The sequence below is a fragment of the Vulpes lagopus genome, chromosome 21, assembly GCF_018345385.1.
Source record: "Vulpes lagopus strain Blue_001 chromosome 21, ASM1834538v1, whole genome shotgun sequence".
NCBI lineage: Eukaryota > Metazoa > Chordata > Mammalia > Carnivora > Canidae > Vulpes > Vulpes lagopus.
In genome coordinates this window covers 35,313,556-35,333,308 of record NC_054844.1, presented here as the reverse complement: position 1 = coordinate 35,333,308, position 19,753 = coordinate 35,313,556, and the positions used below count along the sequence as shown (strand labels likewise).

The 19,753-nt window shown below is 34.5% G+C and overlaps 1 long non-coding RNA gene across 2 annotated transcripts in view; it reads left to right on the top strand.

Annotated features, from left to right (window-relative positions):
* Positions 1-439: 439 nt before the first annotated feature.
* Positions 440-19,753, top strand: part of LOC121479630 — a 73,574-nt gene continuing 54,260 nt past the window's right edge. For both annotated transcript variants that reach the window (XR_005984783.1, XR_005984782.1), the window contains exons 1-3: positions 440-539; positions 1,239-1,289; positions 1,503-1,567. This is a non-coding gene — a long non-coding RNA (uncharacterized LOC121479630). The remainder of the gene's footprint in view (positions 540-1,238; positions 1,290-1,502; positions 1,568-19,753) is intronic.

Sequence of the window (19,753 nt, the reverse complement as noted above, 5' to 3'; positions counted from 1 at the left end):
CCTCCTCCTGTGTCTCTGCCTCTCTTTCTCTCTATGTCTATCATAAATAAATAAATAAATCTTAAAAAAAAAATAAAGCTGTTATTTCTTTCTAGGACACTGACTTTTGGTGTCCAGAGCTGCTTCACTTGGGAACCATTCATAAAGACTTTGTATTGTAGCTACTTGATATTTGATTTCTTTGGCTGCCCAGATTCTATTCCCTTTCCTAGTAGTACTCTGATTTGTTCTTTTCAAATAAACTTTTTAGTTGTGTGCAGTACTGACATGATGGAAATCCAAATCTTTGATTTTCTCCTACAGAAACCAAAGAAATTCTTCCTGCCAAATGCTTCCTCTGACCTTCCCCAGTGTTGTCAAGAGTAAGGTAAGCTACTCAAATAAGGCAAATCAATTACTCTTGTGGGAATTGACTCTTGTGTGAAGTAGTGACTGTTGTTTATATCTGAGCACTTGTGGACACATGGAGTTGGAAAGATCTTCTGGAGTCGCCTAGCTCCACTTCTTCCAGCCTGTTCTTCAGCTCTCCTTTATGGCATGTAAGCTGCTCATATCTTTATGTTTTCTTTTGACTTATGCTAGCCAGGTTTGGTTTCTGTTGCTTGTTACTAAAGAATCCTAAATAATATATAAGCCATGCCAAAAAGTCTTCCCTAATTTCCCATTCTCTCAAGTAAGTCATCCAGGGAGATAAGTCCTACTAGGAAAATAGGTAGCTAAGCTGGTAATGAAATGTTAATCATGGTTTTAATAGTGGAATGCATTACTCCTGCCAGATACTATTTGTATTTTCATAAGAAATGCTTCAATGGAAGAAAAGTTTTGGTAATGATGTGGTAGGGTCTTACCAAAAGTTACCTGAACAATATTCTCATGCTTCTAACTCAACAGACATAGCATTCACATTTGGCACTTCTGGCAGGAGCTGGAAGACTAAAGAAGAGGAATGAGAGAGATGAAGAGAGTGAGAATTTGTTCTAGATCTGTGTTCCCTGAAAGCAACTTTTGTCAGCTTAATTTTAATTTAAACACAGATTCCTTTTCTCTTGCATGTTTATATTTGTGATTCCACTCTGAGTTTCAATTTAGTGTTTTCAAAGCTCCCACAAAATAAGTAGAGATGGTACAATTGCAGTTTTTATACTTCGTAAGACCAGGTTGTGATAAGGTCTAGGAGTTTCTCAAAAAGCATTAAAAATTCTTAATATTAAATTTTTCTTTTCCTAACTTATTTCAAGGCCAATGAAAACAAGCAGTTTTTAAACAACATACTTTTGCTTAAATCTGAAGTAAGTATAAAAATAGGGAGTAATATGTTTAAACTAGGTTATTTCCTGATAGTATTGTTTTGTCTAAATAGAAAATAATTCCTTTAACAAAATTATTATTGTGTTTATTTTGGCTTTTATTTTCTTCCATTGATTTTTGGTCTCTGATAAGTGTATCACATAGTCATTTACTTTAGCCATCCCTCAAATAATAATGTAATGAATTGTTTTCAGAGTTACATCCTCTGTGGTGGAACAGTTTCATCATTTGTGGCCAGTTTCTTCCATTTCAATGCAATGTAAGTAGCATTTAAAATTTATATTACATTTTTAGCTCTTTATTTAATATAAACAGACTCAGTACTCTGAATATCTGTGCTTTAAATTTTTAGCCTCATTATTTTTCTGTTTTCTTCTATTCTTATTCCTCATCCTGATTATCCAATTCCAGTCATCCTTATAGGCATAACCCAAGTCTTTTCTAGGAGGTGTTCTAGGAACATTCCAGCACAAATCTCCCTGTCTCTAAAATTCATCTAATATGGGATCATGGGTTCCTTTATGATAATGCCTTTTTGTTATCTTATTATTCAATATTCCACATGTTTTCCTTTTCCCCTAAACTAGATTACAAATTCCCTGAAATCAGGGGCTAACGCAGTATACCCAAGTATTTTAGAATCATGAACTCTAGCTGGATTGCTTTGAGTGACTTCCTGCTCCCTCACTGTTTCCCTTGGGACACAAGACCACTGGTCTAAGTAGTTTCCTCTTCAGATTATTTATTTTTTCTCTTCTGATTAAAAATACTCTGAAACAAATGTCTGCTACTATTTTTTTCAACAATGATGCATATCATTTACATAGCAATTTACCACAATTTATTGGATTTAGTCCTGATAATATTCTGTTAAATATATGTTGTTATCCTCACTTTTTGGATAAAGATCCTTTTGCTCAAAGAAGCCGAGAGCTTGCATGAGATGATATTTTAAGAGGTGGAACTAAGGTCATTCTTCCATAGCACAGTACTTTGCATACTGATGGTACTAAATTTGGTGACTGATGAATTGTCTCATCTTGAATTTTTTTCCTACTAGTGCTTTCTTATGTGTAGACAGCTGTTAATTTCTTTGAGTTTCTCCCTGTTCATTTCCCTGCAAACTTTCCCTCTTCCTATCTCAAGAATTTTAAGAAGAGGAGAGGGTTAATTATGTATCAGCTACCATTTCACAATGTCTAAGTGAACCCTGAAATTAATTTGAAATTTCCTGCTTGACTTGCAAAGTCAGTCTCTATTCGTTTTGTACTTTTCAACCTCATCTTCTCTTGATCACCTTTCTGTGACTGCATAGCTGAGTCACTCTTTCATGTTCCCTGCTCCATCGCTTACTTCTTTTCTTCCCCTCAAGCCATTACATCTGTCCTTCCTTACAAAATATGTTTCTTGTTGGTTGAATCTGTTTTTAATTCAAGTCTTCAATCATCCTTCATGGCCTGGAGTACTTACAGCTTGTCTGAAAGCCCATTTGTAATTTTACCCCTTTATTTTAGATTTCTTCCTTTCTTTCTTTTAGAAATCTTGCTCTTTGATTTTCACATGGCATTATCTCTTTATCTATTGTTTGTTCAAAGTTTACTATTTTTTATGCTCATGATAGCAGAACGATTTACCTGTTGATAATCACACATATATCATTAATGAAAGTTCACATATTAAACTATATGTGGATTGAAAAACACCCCTACCTCTGCTTCTTTTTTTTTTTTTTATCAATCTAAATAAAAAAACCAGGATTCTATTTTGTTTGAAAGATGGTAGAATTTCAGGAGAAGGTAAAATTTGGGTAAGATAGAAATTTCTATGAAAACTCAGTAGGCTACAGTCCTATATCAAGCTAAATAAACAGATTTTGGCACAAATTTTTGGTGTCCATAAAAGACCTGAGCCCCTCTCTATGTTGATGTAGGGAGCTTAAGATACTGCCTATCTCTGTGTTCTGATTGCTTTTTTCTCATAGCAGCATCGACAGTGGCTGTTTTGATTTAAGGTGACTCAACCTCTTGGGTTTTCCCTCTCAGGGTTTGGCTATCAGATGTAGGGCCTAAAGGGCAAACTTCATATTCTCACATTTGAAACCAAATGTCTTATTTCAGATTCCAAATAATAATGTAAATTATGGGATCCCTGGGTGGCGCAGCGGCTTAGTGCCTGCCTTTGGCTCAGAGTGCGATCCTGGAGACCTGGGATCGAATCCCACGTTGGGCTCCTGGTGCATGGGAGAAGCTCCTGCTTCTCCCTCTGCCTATGTCTCTGCCTCTCTCTCTCTCTCTCTCTCTCTCTCTCTCTCTGTGCGACTATCGTAAATAAATAAAAATTAAAAAAAAATAATGTAAATTATGCATTTTCCTTGGGAAGATGCAAGACTAATCAGTAATACTTAATTCTACCAAAGTAAGAATATTGTATCAGGGTCTCCACCAGGTTATCCTACCTCTTGATTTTAAGGGATCACAATTTGGCAACTTTAATGATATCAGTATCAGTTTGTACTGATAAAACTCTATCACGCTTATAAATTAGCTCAAGGAAGCCTAACATATCTAGAGTTTGGATCTCTATATAAAGAATTGCCTTATTATTTTTTATTCTCTCAAGGTATCATTCAACCAAGTGTTTCTGAAGTTTCACACCATACTCTTGCAATGAGACAAATTCTAGCCCTGATCTGAACATACAGGGGGCTCTAGGCTCACAGATTCCTCAACTCAACAATAAACCCCATTTTTACTGTTGATTGCTTATGCCTATTGCTCTTAGTCTCCTAGTAAGAACCTGAGCCCTTGCTGCTAAGCTCTTTGGCTGGAGTTTCTGCTGTTGTGTTACTCAGAATCTTTCATTGGTCGTCTCAGTCTTCTAGTATAGTTTCAAGTCCTCCCTGATGCCTATCTACCTGGTTTTTAATTAGGGTCCAAGGTACTTGCCAACTCCAGCCTGCCTTTGTTGATTTTATTAACTTGGATCTTTACCTACTTCGATCTCCTTTAGTCCAGCCTTAACATTTACCCTTTTATAGTTGAATTCTTCATTCTGCTCCTGCAGCCTCTGTCCTTTTTTATTTCAATCTAATTCTAGAGAAATACCCTGGTCAGTCATTCTCCAATTTGCACATTATGTATGAGGGAAGTAATATTGTCTTACTCAATACATGTTCCTTGTAACTTAATAAAATGTAACACCGAGTAGTCAATCAGAAGTGTGTGTACACATGTCAACATACTTGCTAAAAAAACAACAACAACAAAAAACCAAAAAAAAAAAAACCCCATACTTGCTAAATGAGTTAATACATTAAATTATCTACAATTATGAAACAGTAGTACAGCTATTGCAATTTTTATTTGATAAATGAATCAGAATGGTTTAAATAGTCTCACTATACTATTACCTTAGGCTTAACAGCTCTTGTTAAAACTGATTTATTTTTAGTTATCAATTAAAAAATGCAAGTTATAACAATTTTCAGTACAATGATGAAGCAAGTGCTTCTCTTTACATATAAATATACGATGTTCTGGCAGAGGGTTATTTTATTTGTATGTAGGAAGAAATCAACATGGGAAATTATACAAAGAAGAAGTTTAATAAATGTTCATTGAATAAATGAATGAATGGTTCAACTAATCATACTATTTTTTTCATGACATAATTTGGGCCTAATTATTTCATTTATTTATACTGATAAAACTCTATCATGGTCATAAATTAGCTCAAGGAAGTCCAACATATCTGGAGTTTGGATCTATATATGAAAACTTGCCTTATTATTCTTTATTTTCTGAAGGTGTCATTCAGCCAAGGGTATCTGAAGTTCCATAACAGGCTCCTGTCTGATTCCTTTCCTCAAAAGTTATGATGTAGATAAATTATTGGCCAGTTGATAACAAAGAGATCTTAAGAACTTATACTTGATTAGAGTGTCACATGCAGAGTTTAGCTTCCCATAAAAGGTCCAAGGGACTTTTTAATTAGCTTTGTTTTCCACTTTTTCTGTAGCTAGCTGCAGTAAATTTAGATATGCATTATTTTATATCAGACATAAATAGCAATTCATTGCCATTGTAAAGCTTGTAAGTGGTGTACAAAAATGTTTTCCTATACTGAGACTCTTAAAGAGGATGTACATGATAGAGAAGTATCTTAGTATTTAGCACTGAAGACCAGGGAAATTAGCTGGTGCAATATCATGTATTAGACATGATAATATTCAGTTGCCAGTAATAGAAACCCAAAATAACAGTGTTTCCAAAAAGAGAACAATTTATTTACATATCAATAAAATTCCAAAATGGGCAGTGCAATGCTACAGGGAGAATCTGTTCCACAAATCCCTCAGGAACCATATTCCTTCTATCTTTTTCTATAATACATAGATTTCTATTCCCAAAGTCTACTCATGGTCCAAATTGGCTGCTCCATCCACATTCTGAAAAGCAGGAAGGAAAAAATGGGTGTAAAAAGGACTAAATGGTGTGAGCCAGCTCTTTTTGGAGAGAGAAGAAGCAGCTATTTTTAAAGAATGGTTTTGCTTACATGTTATTAGCTAGAATTTAGTCATATGCCACTTTAAGGTACAAGGGAGACTAGAAATGTAGTTCATTTTCCGTGCATCCTTAAGTCTGACTAAAATGTCAGAAGTTCCTTAATTATGGAAGAGGGAGAGGATGGTTGAAGGGTAGTAAGGATTCTCCACCACCATATGTGAGTTCTTTTGGGTTAAGGAAGCTCTGAAAACAGATTGAAGTATTTAATTACTTTGATTAGTCATTGAAGAATACTAGTCATATAAATTTTTAATATAAAAATCACAATGTGTTTACATATTATAACCTACTATGCATCTAGTCAGCTTTACAATTGAGATATACTTGAAATAAGGCATAGAAACAATAAGTAAATAGTAAGGGTATAACATTAGTAATAACTTCTAATTGTCTATTAAACCAGGTCAAGTATAAAGAACATGAATTGCTCTAAAGTATCTGAGATTAAAATAAAGCTCCTTAGTGAAGTGGCATTTCACTACTCCTACATTATTGCTTTAAATGTGGCTAAAATAAAGAAGAGAACATTGCACTTGATTGAGACAAAGTAGATGACCTAGAAATCCTGATGAGCATCATATAACAGACATTTGGGACTAGCTAGTTGTGCTAGCACAAAAGAGAATAGAAATGCATAAACATGTGGCCGTATAAACCTCTATAATAATTACTGAATGTAACAATGTTAGATATTTCATTTCTTTAATATGTTCATGTTGTGCGTAAATAAATTTAAAATGAAGAAGCAATGTTCAGAAACTTATGTTCTATGTAAGTTTAAGGAGTATCAATTCAAGAATGATTCAGGTTTGGTGATCTTTTGCTTCATTATTTGTATCATTTGTTTCCCACAATTTTCACCCCGTTTTGCACCTGCATTTGCAAGATATGAGAAATGTGCTATGCTCTTCCCCCGCCCCAGAAACACTCTGCTCAGTTTATACCTTATGAAGGAAAGCTTTGAGGTTTTTTAGTGCTTTTACACTTGAAAAGGTTGAATTCTTGAAGGTGACTTTCAAGCAGATGTCATTTTATTTTATTTTTTATTTTTTTTTTATTTTTATTTATTTATGATAGTCACAGAGAGAGATAGAGAGAGGCAGAGACACAGGCAGAGGGAGAAGGCAGGCTCCATGCACCGGGAGCCCGATGTGGGACTCCATCCGGGGTCTCCAGGATCGCGCCCTGGGCCAAAGGCCGGCACCAAACCGCTGCGCCACCCAGGGATCCCCAGATGTCATTTTATTAAATAGTTATGCTTCCTCACTAATCTTAGAATTTTTCTCATCAGTCCTGCTATGTGAAATCATAACCAAAATAAAACTTTGGGGACAGTCTGAGGCATCTACTGCCCACTCCTTTCCTTTCTTTGCTTCTGGAAGAAGCTGTTTTAGTACAAAGGGGGATGATGATACGATGAGGACTTTCTTGATCTTTTTCTCCATAGCCAGGAGTTTATAATGTCAGTATGTGTTTTGGAGTGCACAAATATTATTTGTTGGCCAGTAGCATCCTGTGAAATAAAATTAGCCTTCTTCACAAACTATTCTTTTCTCTTTTCAATTAGAAGTTTAAACTAGTTAGAATTTATTCATCCGTTTCTTCATCTTTCCTTTGCTTTATCAGGGTGACAGGACAGGATGGAGATATCCAAGAGCAATGTGCTGACAAAGCTAAGAGATAGCATTTCCTTTACATTTAGTAGAAAATATAGCTTCCCTCACCTCCAAAAAGAACCATAAAAAGTATATTTAGAAGAGTGAAGAGCTGGAGCTGACTGAGGTTTTTTGGAGCCTGTGCTTTATGTAATATGGGAAGGGTGCTTCTTAAAGAATCAGAGTACAAAATATCTTTACAACCATAAAACAAATGACCATGTGATCATGTTGATATGGCCCATTTTGGCCTTTTAGAGTTGGCCTGTGCGCATAAGAGGATCCACATCTTCTTTAGCTTCCTTGTTAGTGTGCCTCTGGTTGGTCTACAGTATTGTTTCAGATGTACTTTTTGGGTTTTTGCCATTGATTTGTGTTATACTTCACCTGATCCCCCATTTTGACTTACTGGACTTTCTAGGGCTAAGCATTGTATTTGTTATATCATGGAATAGAAGTTGGGCAGTATGACTCTGGCTTCAGACTATTTCTGTGGAGCTGGTTTCAGTCCACGTGCTGGAACATAGAAGCTGTCCTTTTGTTTTCTCTCTAACAAGAGATCAGAAAGTGACTTTCTGGAAGGGAAATGATTAATGATGAACATTCATCTTGTAAAGAAACATGTTAAATAGTGTCCATTCACCCTGTACATATTGATTATCCAATGTGAACAAAGTATTTCAAGTAGAAATCCCAATGCCGTGAAATCTAACAACTCTAAGGCACATATAACTTTTGTGAACTCCTCATAAGCTCAATTAGAAAGTACAAAGTTGGATGTGTTTGTGTGTGTATATGATACACGTATATGATAATTTGTCAGTTTAGCAGGCAAGTCTTTTTTGTAATTTCTTCACACATTGTAAGTTATTAATATACATAGTTTAATTATAAAGTATTGAGATTAATTTTTAGTTGAACACACTCATAAGTATATTTTATTTTATTTTATTTTAAAGATTTTATTTATTTATTCATGAGAGACACACGCACACAGAGAGGCAGGGACCCAGGCAGAGGGAGAAGCAGGCTCCATGCAGGAGCCTGATGTGGGACTCGATCCCAGGACTCCAGGATTATGCCCTGGGCCGAAGGCAGGTGCCAAACCACTGAGCCACCCAGGGATCCCCTCATAAATATGTTTTAAATAATCTTTCCCCCCTTTAATGGAGTCATTTTTGGAAGTGATGTGTTTATTAATACATTATTGTAATATGTATTTTAAGAATTTCCTATGGAATTTCTTTTGTAAATTCATTGTGTTTGTGCATATACGTGAATACATACATGTGAATATATGCATACATACACAAATACACATGTACATGTGTGCACACAGATAAAGTTTTATCTCTTCCATGATCTGTGTGAATAAAAGTACAAAATTCGATTATTGTGGTTATATTTATTTATGTGAGAGGATAAAAAGGTAAAATAAATAAAAGGAAATAGCATATGCATAGATAGGAAGACTCAGTACTTTCAGGATGTCATTTCTGTCCATATTCATCTATAGTTAAGTACAATTTTAAGCTTTATTTTCAGAGCATTGTGCTTTGGAATTTGAAGATAAAAAAGGGATTTTTAAACTGCATTTAGGAAAAAAATCATGCTAAAATAGCCAGGAAAATTTTCAAAAGAAGACTAATGACCAGAGAATTTACCTTATTTTTTTATGTTAATATAAGACTTCAGTAACGTCCATTATATTAATGTGCATTATGCAATTAAGTATGTGTTATACTGGTGTATATAAGGCATGGGAAATAAGCCCAAGTATTTATTGTGAGTTAGTAGATCAATACAGTGGCATATAAATCATTGGGTAGGGTCAGGAAATAATAATAGCATTTACTGGATACTCACTATGCATCAGATGCTGCTCAAATCACTTGACATTATTATTTAATCCTCACCTTACAATAATCTTATGAGGTTGTATTAGTCCTGTTTTATAAATGTAGAAACTAAGACTTAGAGAGATTAAGTAACTTGCCAAAGATCATACAGGTGGTGAGTGAGAGGTGGATTTCGATCTAGGCAATCAGGCTCCCAATCCAATATCTTAGCCACTATGCATTATTGCTCACAGTGCCCCTTGCCAATGATGGATGCTAATTATTTTAGAGCATTGTCAGCAAAACAGTATTTATATTATTTGTCTAAAGTTTATCCATTCTAGCAGAAGGTGAATTATTTTCATATATGTATCTGAAAATTTTTCCTTTTGTAATTTTCTTGCTCCTGATAATGGCCTTTTCTTCCCACTTAAAGAATTCCCTTTAACATTTCTTACAAGGCTGGTTTAGCAGTGATGAACTCCTTTAACTTGTTTGTCTGGGAAACTCTTTATCTCTCTATTTGTGTGATAGCCTTCCTGAGAATTGTATTCTTGGTTGCAAGTTTTTTCCTTTCAGTACTTTGAATATATCATACCATTCTCTTCTGGCCTGCAAATTTTCTGCTGAAAAATCATCTTGTAGCCATATCGAGTTTCTCTTGTATGCAATTTTTTTTCTCTTGCTACTTTTAAACACTATCTCTACTTTTTGGCATTTTAATTAGTATGTGTCTTGGTGTGGACCTCAGGTTAATTTTGTTGTGGGCTCTCTGCTTTCTTGATCTGGATTTCTGTTTCTTTCCCCAGATTAGGGAAGTTTTCAGCTATTATTTCTTCAAATAAAATTTCCTCCCCCTCTTATCTTTCTTCTCCAGCTGGGGTCCCTATAGTGTGAATGTTATGCTTGATGTTGTCATTGAGTTTTGTTAACCTATTCTAATATTTTTAAATTCTTTTTTCTTTCTATTGTTCAGCTTGGTCGTATTCCAGTACTCTATCTTCCAGCTCACTGCTCTGTTCTTTTGCTTCCTCTAATCTACTGTTGATTCTTTTTACTGCATTTTTAATTTCAGTTATTGAGTTCATCTTTGATTGATTCTTTTTTATATTTTTCTTTGTTGAAACTCTCACTGAGATCCTCCACTCTTTTTTCTTAAGTCCAGTAAGTATCTTTATGACCATTACTATGAAATTCTTTATGATGCTTATCTCTGTGTCATTTAGCTCTTTCACTATGGCTTTTATTCTTTCATTTGGAACATATGCGTTTGTCTCCTCATTTTCTCTAACTCTTTTTGTTTGTTTTTATGTGTTAGGAAAATTGGCTACAGCTTCTTCTCTTGAAAGTAGTGACCTAATGAAGAAGAGATCCTGTGTATCAAGTAGCACAATGTCATCTGTTCACCAGAACCAGGCAATTCAAGGGTGCCTCTTATGTGTATGCATACCCCCTACTGTTGTGGCTGAACCTCATTTGCCTTCAGTCCATTTGGCTGCAGTGGCCCACTTTGCTTGTTGTGGGCTGATTTTGGTTCCTGTGCTGTTAAGAGGCCATTCTGGGGCTGTCATGAGCTTGTAGCTGAGCAGTATCAACCGTCAGACCAGATGCCAACCTACAGTGCATTCGCTGGGGCTGCAGTGGTACTGACCAGCAGAGTGCTCTGTGTCTTGTCCCCTGAGAGGCTTTTGTTAGTGGGGAGGGCCAGTAGTCAGGCACCTTGATTATTATAGATTTGTATGTGTTTTAAAATCAGGAAGTGTGCGTTCTCTAAGTTCTTTTCCAAGATTATTTTGATTATCCTGGGTTTCTTACATTTCCATATGAATTTTAAAATCAGCTCATCCACTTATTCAATAGGATCAGTTGAGATTTTCCTAAGAATTGCATTGATTCTGTAGGTCAGTTTGGAGAGTACTACATCTTAACAATATTAAGGGTTCCAACCCATGAACTATCTTTTTATGGTTTAGGTTTTTAATTTGTCTCAGTGATGTTTTCTAGTTTTAGTTTTCAGCACACAGCCCACTTCTTTTGCCAAATTTATTCCTAATTATTTATTATATTTTATTTACTGTAACTAGAATGATTTCTGTTTTATTAGCATGTAAGTTTTAAATTAATTGATGAATAGTTTTGATAGGTTTTGTTGATGTGTTTATAGTCTCTTACATAGTATTTTAATTCTATTCTGATTCTACAAAAAAACTAGGACATCACAACTGAAAACTAGAATTTTATGTGAAAAGCCAACCAGACCATTTTGGTATTTTACATTTATAAAAATAGAAAGAAATCCTTCTATTTGCATACTAAGCTCATACTCTAACTTAATGTTTCCCAAAGCTCATTTTCTTCCTTTCTAACTTAATGACTATTTCCATTTCTGTACACTTTTAATATATTTTAATATAAAACTAAAATATCTAAAAGGATATTTTATATCAAAATTTTAAATAAAAATTTATGGAGTGATATATAAATTACTTCTAATATACATTCCTATAAATATGTTACTATTAAAATTTTCTTTCATGTACCACCTAAACTTATTTTTAGGCAATTATAAGTTTGCTACTCTTTGAGAATCTCTGCAATAACCAGCTTAATGATTAACTGGATGAAATAGAAATTTCCCTAAAATTTATTTTATGGTGGCTAGATTACTCCTTAGTGACATGAAGCAGAGATTTAGAGTCATTATCTGAATACATAGGCAAAAGTAACAAGTAACTCCTCCAGTTCTTGATTTTGCTTTTCTAGGGGATACCTAAAGATATGTATCAGTTAGTGATTCTCATGAATAAAATGTGCTCTTATTCAATGCTCCATGGATTACATCATGCTGCTATCTGATAAATATGAATAATTTCCTCCTAAAGGGTAGGGATTGTGTCGGTTTAACTTGCCTCATACAGAATGCAGCATAATGTTATGTTCATTTGGGCACTTACTAAATGCAAGTTGATGATATAATGCATTTGTTAATCACCAATCATCCTGAAAAATAATGATGTACCCAGAGCTGATGGGTCCACCCCAGAGTTTTATTATTGAGGGTTGGACATTACTGAGAGGCCTCCACTTAAAAGGAAACACAGTAGAAAATTGTTCAGCTTTTCAACAAAAAAGAGGGAACTTTTGTCCTTGATAAATCCTTTTTCAAAGATAAGAATTACCTGAATGACTATTTTACTTGGATAATAACAATATTTATTTAAATAACAATTTAAAGCATTTCATCTAGAAAAGAAAACAGTCATCTCTGGATTTTTAAACAACCTTTCAATGAAAACCAGGACACAGGATCCTTGGCATAAAGAATTAGTTAAGGGCTAAGAGGTAGAGAAATAGCCTCTTGGCTTATCTCTTGACACTAGAGTGTTGAAACATTTAGAGAATCACCCAAACAGTTTCATTCTACCATCTTATTGATCTGCAGGCTACTCCTTATCAAATTCCCAGTTCAGCTTCTGTAGGGCTAGGGGGACAATCTTCAAAAGGGGAAGAACTTTCTTATAGTTATTTTCTTGGTCTAGCAATGTATGAACTAAAAGAGTACTTATATTCTAACTAGGACTGCTAGAGAGACACAATTTATATAATCTCATAACAAATATAAAATGTCCTAGATGTAGTGTCTCAGAAAAAAAAAAAGAATCAGTGCAACCAAAGAAAGGTGGGGAGGTATCCTTTAATATACATTTGAGGGTATTTAAGGATCCTTATATCTAATGTAGGTTGTGAATTAAATTATAGACTGGCACTGTACTGCTGTAGGTCTGAAAGTTATTTGAAGCAAATTTTAGTGTGGTTTTTAACTTACTTTATGTTGTTAAAGAAGCAATGAGAAGCTTTTCACAAAGAGCAGTGAATTCTACTGTGTTGTGACCTGCATCTTTCTCACCTATAAAATGTATGTTTCTGTATTTCTTTTGATTTCATTGTAACCATGATTGAAGAGTTGTTAGCTTGATTAAAAAGATAATGGGTCATCTATCTGACTGGTAATCTAAATAGAAATTCTTGCCCAAATGGGACAGGAAACTCCTTGATCAGATGCCCAAGCTAAAGGTAATGTAATTATTTGTCTTCCTGTTGAAAATGCCCTTCATAATTCAAGATGTTTGGATGCTTGAATGGAAAATTTAGGATTAATGAAACAGTTGGTATTCCAAAATCTTTAAATTAAACACCTAAAAGGCTATACATTTTGTTTGTTTGTTCTTTTAAAGGCAGAGAAGTTTGGTTGTGGTATCAAAATGTAAAGTAAAGAAGCTGAATTGTTTTGCAAGAGTAAAACTAGAGTTTTCTTTCCTATAGTTTCTTTTTAGAATAGCAAAACACATAAAATAAAAAAAAAGCAGAGATTTGTGGTTTTAAATAACATAAAATTGAGGTAAATGGCTAAAGTCTCAGGTCTAAGACCTCTTGGCTCCGGAAAGATTCAATGTATGTACTTGCCAGTACACATAAACCTTTGCTTTGATATGGCCAAGGTTGTTGGGTTAAATAACTTTCCTTCCAAGTCTTGTGTCTCCTTGGTACTGGGTATAACAAATCTGTCCCTCCTTTATGTTTGTTTCCTCCCTTCTCTACCTTTATGTTATTTTCCCTAGTTCAGATGACCAGGGTTTATACTCCTCATTAAAGTCTGAGATTTCACTCCAGGCGCCTTGCTTACTGTAGACCTAGACTAAGACAAGCATTCTCTCACACCTATTTGTCATAAGAATATGTATATAAATTGGGATTCAGCTTTTTATGTCCTATGACCATATAACTGTAAGTCTAAAACATTTCTGAATTAAATTACCATCATGATTATTATGAATATACAAATGATAAATGAATAGTAAATAGAAAAATAAACCTAACTGGTAATATATTTCTTAATGAGATGCATATAGGGCTATTTCCCCTAATTAGTTTACATGTCCTTGGGTGATTATTTATGCTATAGTATTTCTTTTTTTTTTTTTAATGCTATGGTATTTCCTGAGGAAATATCATAGTAGGATTCAGGAGGGAAGAGATTATGGCTTTCCTTGTTAGAGGGCAAATGGCTATTATGAAAGGAGATGTGGGAAAGGAAAGCTTGCCTCTTTATCAGGCAGTCTTGGGACATTTTTGAATCATTATGAAAATTAATTAATTTCAAACTATCAATGAATAGTAGAGTGATGCAGCTGCAAACTAAGGGGTGGCAGCAGGCACCGGTGTAGGTACTGTATACTTGCAGATAAGCATAAGCCAGCCTTAAGACTACTAATATGGATTAAATGTGGATAGTCACTGGTCATTTCTTTGTGGTTATTCACACAAGGTTCTAGGTTCTGTATTAGATAGAAGCTAAGGACTTGCTGTGATTTGGAAGCCCCTAGGCCAAGCTGGGTTAATGGTGTAATGCTAATTCCAAGGTGTTAAAAACAATCAAGAGATCTAAGAGTATTCCAGACAACCTAGATTTTCTCCAAGATACACCAAAGGCTTTGAAATTGTGTATGAACCAAATTAAAGGGAATGGCCATTTGCTTTAGTGACATTAGTTCATTTTAGAGAAGTATATAATCTTTAAACTAATATGCTGTAATTAACACCCTAATCGAGAAATTTTAGCTCTAAAAGTAAAACTGCGTAAGTGCTCCAATTCTTGGTTTCTCAGAATGTCTCTCTTTTTCATTCTCCTTCTCCTGATATTTATTGTTGTCCTTTTCCTTTATTTTAAATTTGAAAAATTCAGAAAAGGAAGAAAGTAGTAATTGCCTACAACCCATGACCCAGAAATAATAGTTATTAGCAACCTTTTCCCCATGTGTACTCTTGAAAAAGATTATATAAGTGCAGATAGTATTAGTTTTCTGTAGATGCTGTAACAAATTGCCACAAACTGGGTGACTTAAAACAACAGAAATTTATCCTCTCCTAGTTCTAGAGGGTCTAAGTTAGAAATCAATTTCATTGGGCCATGACATTGGCAGGGACACTCCTTGGAAGGATCCATTTCTTGGCTTCCAGTTTCTTTCTTTCTTTCAAGATTTTATTTATTTATTTGAGAGAGGGAGAGAGAGAGCAAGCACAAGCAGGGGGAGCAGGAGAGGGAGAAGCAGGCTCCCTGCAGAGCAGAGTGCCTGATTCAGGGCTTGATCCCAGGACCCTGGGATCATGACCTGACTCGAAGGCAGACACTTACCCAACTGAGTCACCCAGGCATCCTTGGCTTCTAGTTTCTGGTGGCTTCTGGCATTCCTTGGCATATGGCTGCATCACTCCAGTCTTCAAGGGCAGCATTTTCAAATCTCTCTGCTCCACCTTCACATTGCTCTGTCCTCTGTGATATCTCCCTCAACCTCTCTCGTAAGAAAATTTGTGATTATTTTGGGATTCATCCAGATAATCCAGGATAATCTTCTCATCTCAGAATCCTTAATTCAAATACATCTGCACAGTCTTTGTCCTATAAGGTGGTGTTTATAGGTTCTGATATCTTTGGAGACATTTTCAGCTTACCACATATGTGAATATATAGTCTATTTAAATTGGAATGTAGGATGTTACAGATAAAGTTAAAATTCCATTTGACCTCTGTTTCCCAATTCTGGTCCACCTTACATTCCCCAAAGGTCACTACCATGTTTAGTTTGTTATTCTAGTACTTGCACGAAACTTTTACCTCTGTCTAGATATATCTATAGAAAATGTATGGCACATATGGCATTGTTTTGTTTGTTTGCTTGGTGTGTGCATGTAAATCACAAAATGTTAACAAGCTATTCTGGTCATTTTGCAACTTGTCTCCTTTTTATTCAAAATGTTTTTGGAATAAAATATATTAATGTAGTTATATATAGTATGTATATATATGTATATTTATTATATCATTCATCTTAAATATGTACCACATTTTATCTATCCCCTTACCTATGCCATGTTTAAATTATTTCTAATTTTTTATTATTATAAACTACACCCTGGTACAGATATCCTTCTGTACAGATGTGTGCTATTGAAAAGTGCATGAAAGAAGATCTTTTCCCACAACTCTATATACTATTTCAGATTATTAATATATCTTGACTCTATTAGAGACTACTTGTGTGTTTTATGTGAGGAAAAGCATTTTTTTCTATTTTGTTGGCCAATTTTCAAATGTTACTGTCTTTTGCATACTTTCCCCATTTGCTTCATCTGTGTCATGTAGCAGGGTAGTTTATATGCATATATTTGTTCATTGTATCTTATTCTTTACTGTGAAATATTTTTTACAATGTCATTCTATTTACTTTTCTCCATAGCACTTGTCTGCACTTGACTTGCTCATTTGTTCAGAAGCTCTTTCCTGTCACCATTATATAATCTCTATTGATTTGTTCATTTTTGCATCCTAGCACATAGAATAATACTTGGCACATAGTAGATGTTCAGCAAATATTTACTGAATAAACTGAATAAATGTTTAAATTGGCTGTCTATACAGTCATTTTCAGTGCTATATCTAATAGAGAAAAATGTTATATTAGCTCTCAGATATCAAAACAAGTTTAGAAAAGGAACTGATTTGTAAAAAAGTAAGTTATGTACTACCAACCTTTTGCCCAGGACAACTCTCCATTCTTATACTTAAAAGGGTATATGTTATGGAAAATCATATAGGAATTTTAGGAAAAACTTAGAAAAATAAAAAGATAGTATAATATCATTATTGTGAAATAACTACTATTAAAATATCTTTAGACATTTCTGCATCTGATCTGCTCTGCCACATTTTATTGACAATTTTCTATATCAGCATCACAAAGGAAAGGACATATCTCAAATATGCTGGATTTTAACAATGTATAGTGTAATTGTAATTTGTGATTTTTCTTTTCTCTTTGGCCTTAGATGTATTTTAAAATCTGTACCTCATAAGAGGACAAGAAATTTTCTACATCCTAACATCCTTTTCATCTGGCCACATTTCCACTCTTCTAATATCCTGGGAATTCTTGAATAATACATATTTACTCTATTTGGTATCATGACTGATTTTCTTCATTCTTAATTCCATTTAAAAAAAAAAAAAACTCTGTCATATTCATCATATTCATATCTCACAGGTGTTCTACATTTTCATTCCCTGGATCAGCTCCATTCTCTCCCTGAACATCTATAAATTTATTATGTATTTTCAAGATCTAAGGAGATGCATTTTTTACTTATGGGAGAAAATCACTATTTTTGGTAAATCATTAGTTTGTTAATGTAATTTTGAACCATTAGTCTAAACTTCCGGACACCTGGGTGGCTCAGTGGTTTAGCACCTGCCTTTAGCCCAGGATGTGATCCTGGAGTCCCGGGACTGAGTCCCACATCGGGCTCCCTGCATGGAGCCTGCTTCTCCCTGTGCCTGTGTCTCTGCCTCTCTCTCTCTCTCTCATGAATGAATAAATAAAATCTTAAAAAAAAAACTTCTGCAATTAAAGAACATGACCATTTTCCATGGTAAAAACGATAGTATATACAGCTCAAAGAGCAAAAGTAAACACAGAGGAGACCCTTGGATCTCAGTTAAAAGAAGGATCAACCTGAAATCTGCAATAAAGAGAAAATCAAACCAATAATTTTTAACATTGAAATTGTTGGATAGAAGATATAAAAATAAATTTATTTTGTTTAAACAATGAGCTAATTTTTATTTTAAAAATCTATAAGAAGTTCATTCACATGCACACTTTTCATTAATATAATACTATACCTTATGTCCTTTTAAAATAGTTGAAATGATCCATTATAGTCAAAGCAATGTTGTCAGTGTATTATTCCATTTATAGCATGTTTTCAGAAAGATAATGGGTCACAGATGATGACATGAGTCCTCATGAACTATTTTCTTATAAAAAGAGTTCATGACCCTTCAAGATAAGTGATTTTATCATGGAAATAAGGAAAATAGTACAGGAGATCCTATTTCAAAAATACATTTTCATCTACTTTGACATTTAAATGGAACATTTTTCTGATAATAGATTTTTTTAAAAGATAGAAGCCAACATATAGCATGATTACAGATGTTTAAATTAATGTGAAGAATGTGTTCAAAAGAAGAGAGATGTTTGAAAGAGATAAAGTTATCTTCATCTCTTTTAGAAACATCAAAAATGATTATAAAAAATCTGTTACTTAGGTTTTCCTAGGACTGCGTGACCTTGAACTAGCCAGTCATTGTATTTTCTTACTGCCAAAGAAATTCAGATTAATTTCAGTGAGAAAAAGATTCTGGGAAGCTTTAGAATAAAATGTATACTTTGTTGGTAAGTGTTGGAAGTATAGGTCAACTTGTGACCATCTGTCTTTTCATAACAGCTATAGGTCAAGATTTTAACCATTGATCACTATTTTCACTACTTAGCGATGTGGCCACATTGTGATTTTTACCTTCTCACTCATGACTCTCTAACCCTTTCTTTTCTTTCTTTCTTTTTTTTTTTAAGATTTTATTTATTTATTCATGAGAGACACACAGAGAGAGGCAGAGACATACGCAGAGGGAGAAGCAGGCTCCCTATGGGGAGGCTGATAAGGGACTCAATTCCAGGACCCCGGGATCATGAACTGAGCCAAAGGCAGCCGCTCATACACTGATCCGCCCAGGAGGCCCCTCTAACCCTTTCTTTAATGTTAATCTCCTCTTTTGTAATAGCTTTCCTGGAAACTGGTGGATCTGGTCTACCTCTTCCTTGTTTCCCACAGCTATGCTTAGTTATATCACTGAGCTTTAATTTCTTTGCTTACCTACCTGGCACACAGACAGTATATTTCTGTCCTGGACTATCTGGTAATTCAACCATCTTCACACAAGCCAAGCCCATCTTCAGTGATGACAGCTTGGCCATACACCAAGGTCTTACCTTTAGTTATTTTTGCCTGGTTATTTTTCACAAAGAATGTACCACATATAATTCATTAGAAAAATGTTATCAATTATAATGAGCTAAAGCAGTAATAACTTTTAAAATGCAGCAGTGAAGAATCTGATTGTTTATTGATTAAAACTAGAAAAAATATCGTAATGACTGGTAAGTTAAGAGTCACACAATGCAATCGGTAGGGTTTGTGACAGGACTATTACATAGCAAAAGCAAAGTTTTCATTTTTATAATGCTTTACAGGTTTATATAAAAGCCATTCTGATCCATACAAGTCTTTGATATTTTTACAAACTTCATTTACAATTGATGGGCCTAAGGCTTAGAGTTTAATGACTTGCTCTAGGAAATACAGCTAGCAACTTGCAGAGAGGGTCTCAAACTCTGGTACTTGACTTTTTCAATGACAGCATGTCTAATTTAGGAGTTACCCGATAAGATAGAAACTGTTTTATAAGAGGAGAAAAAGAGAGGAGAAG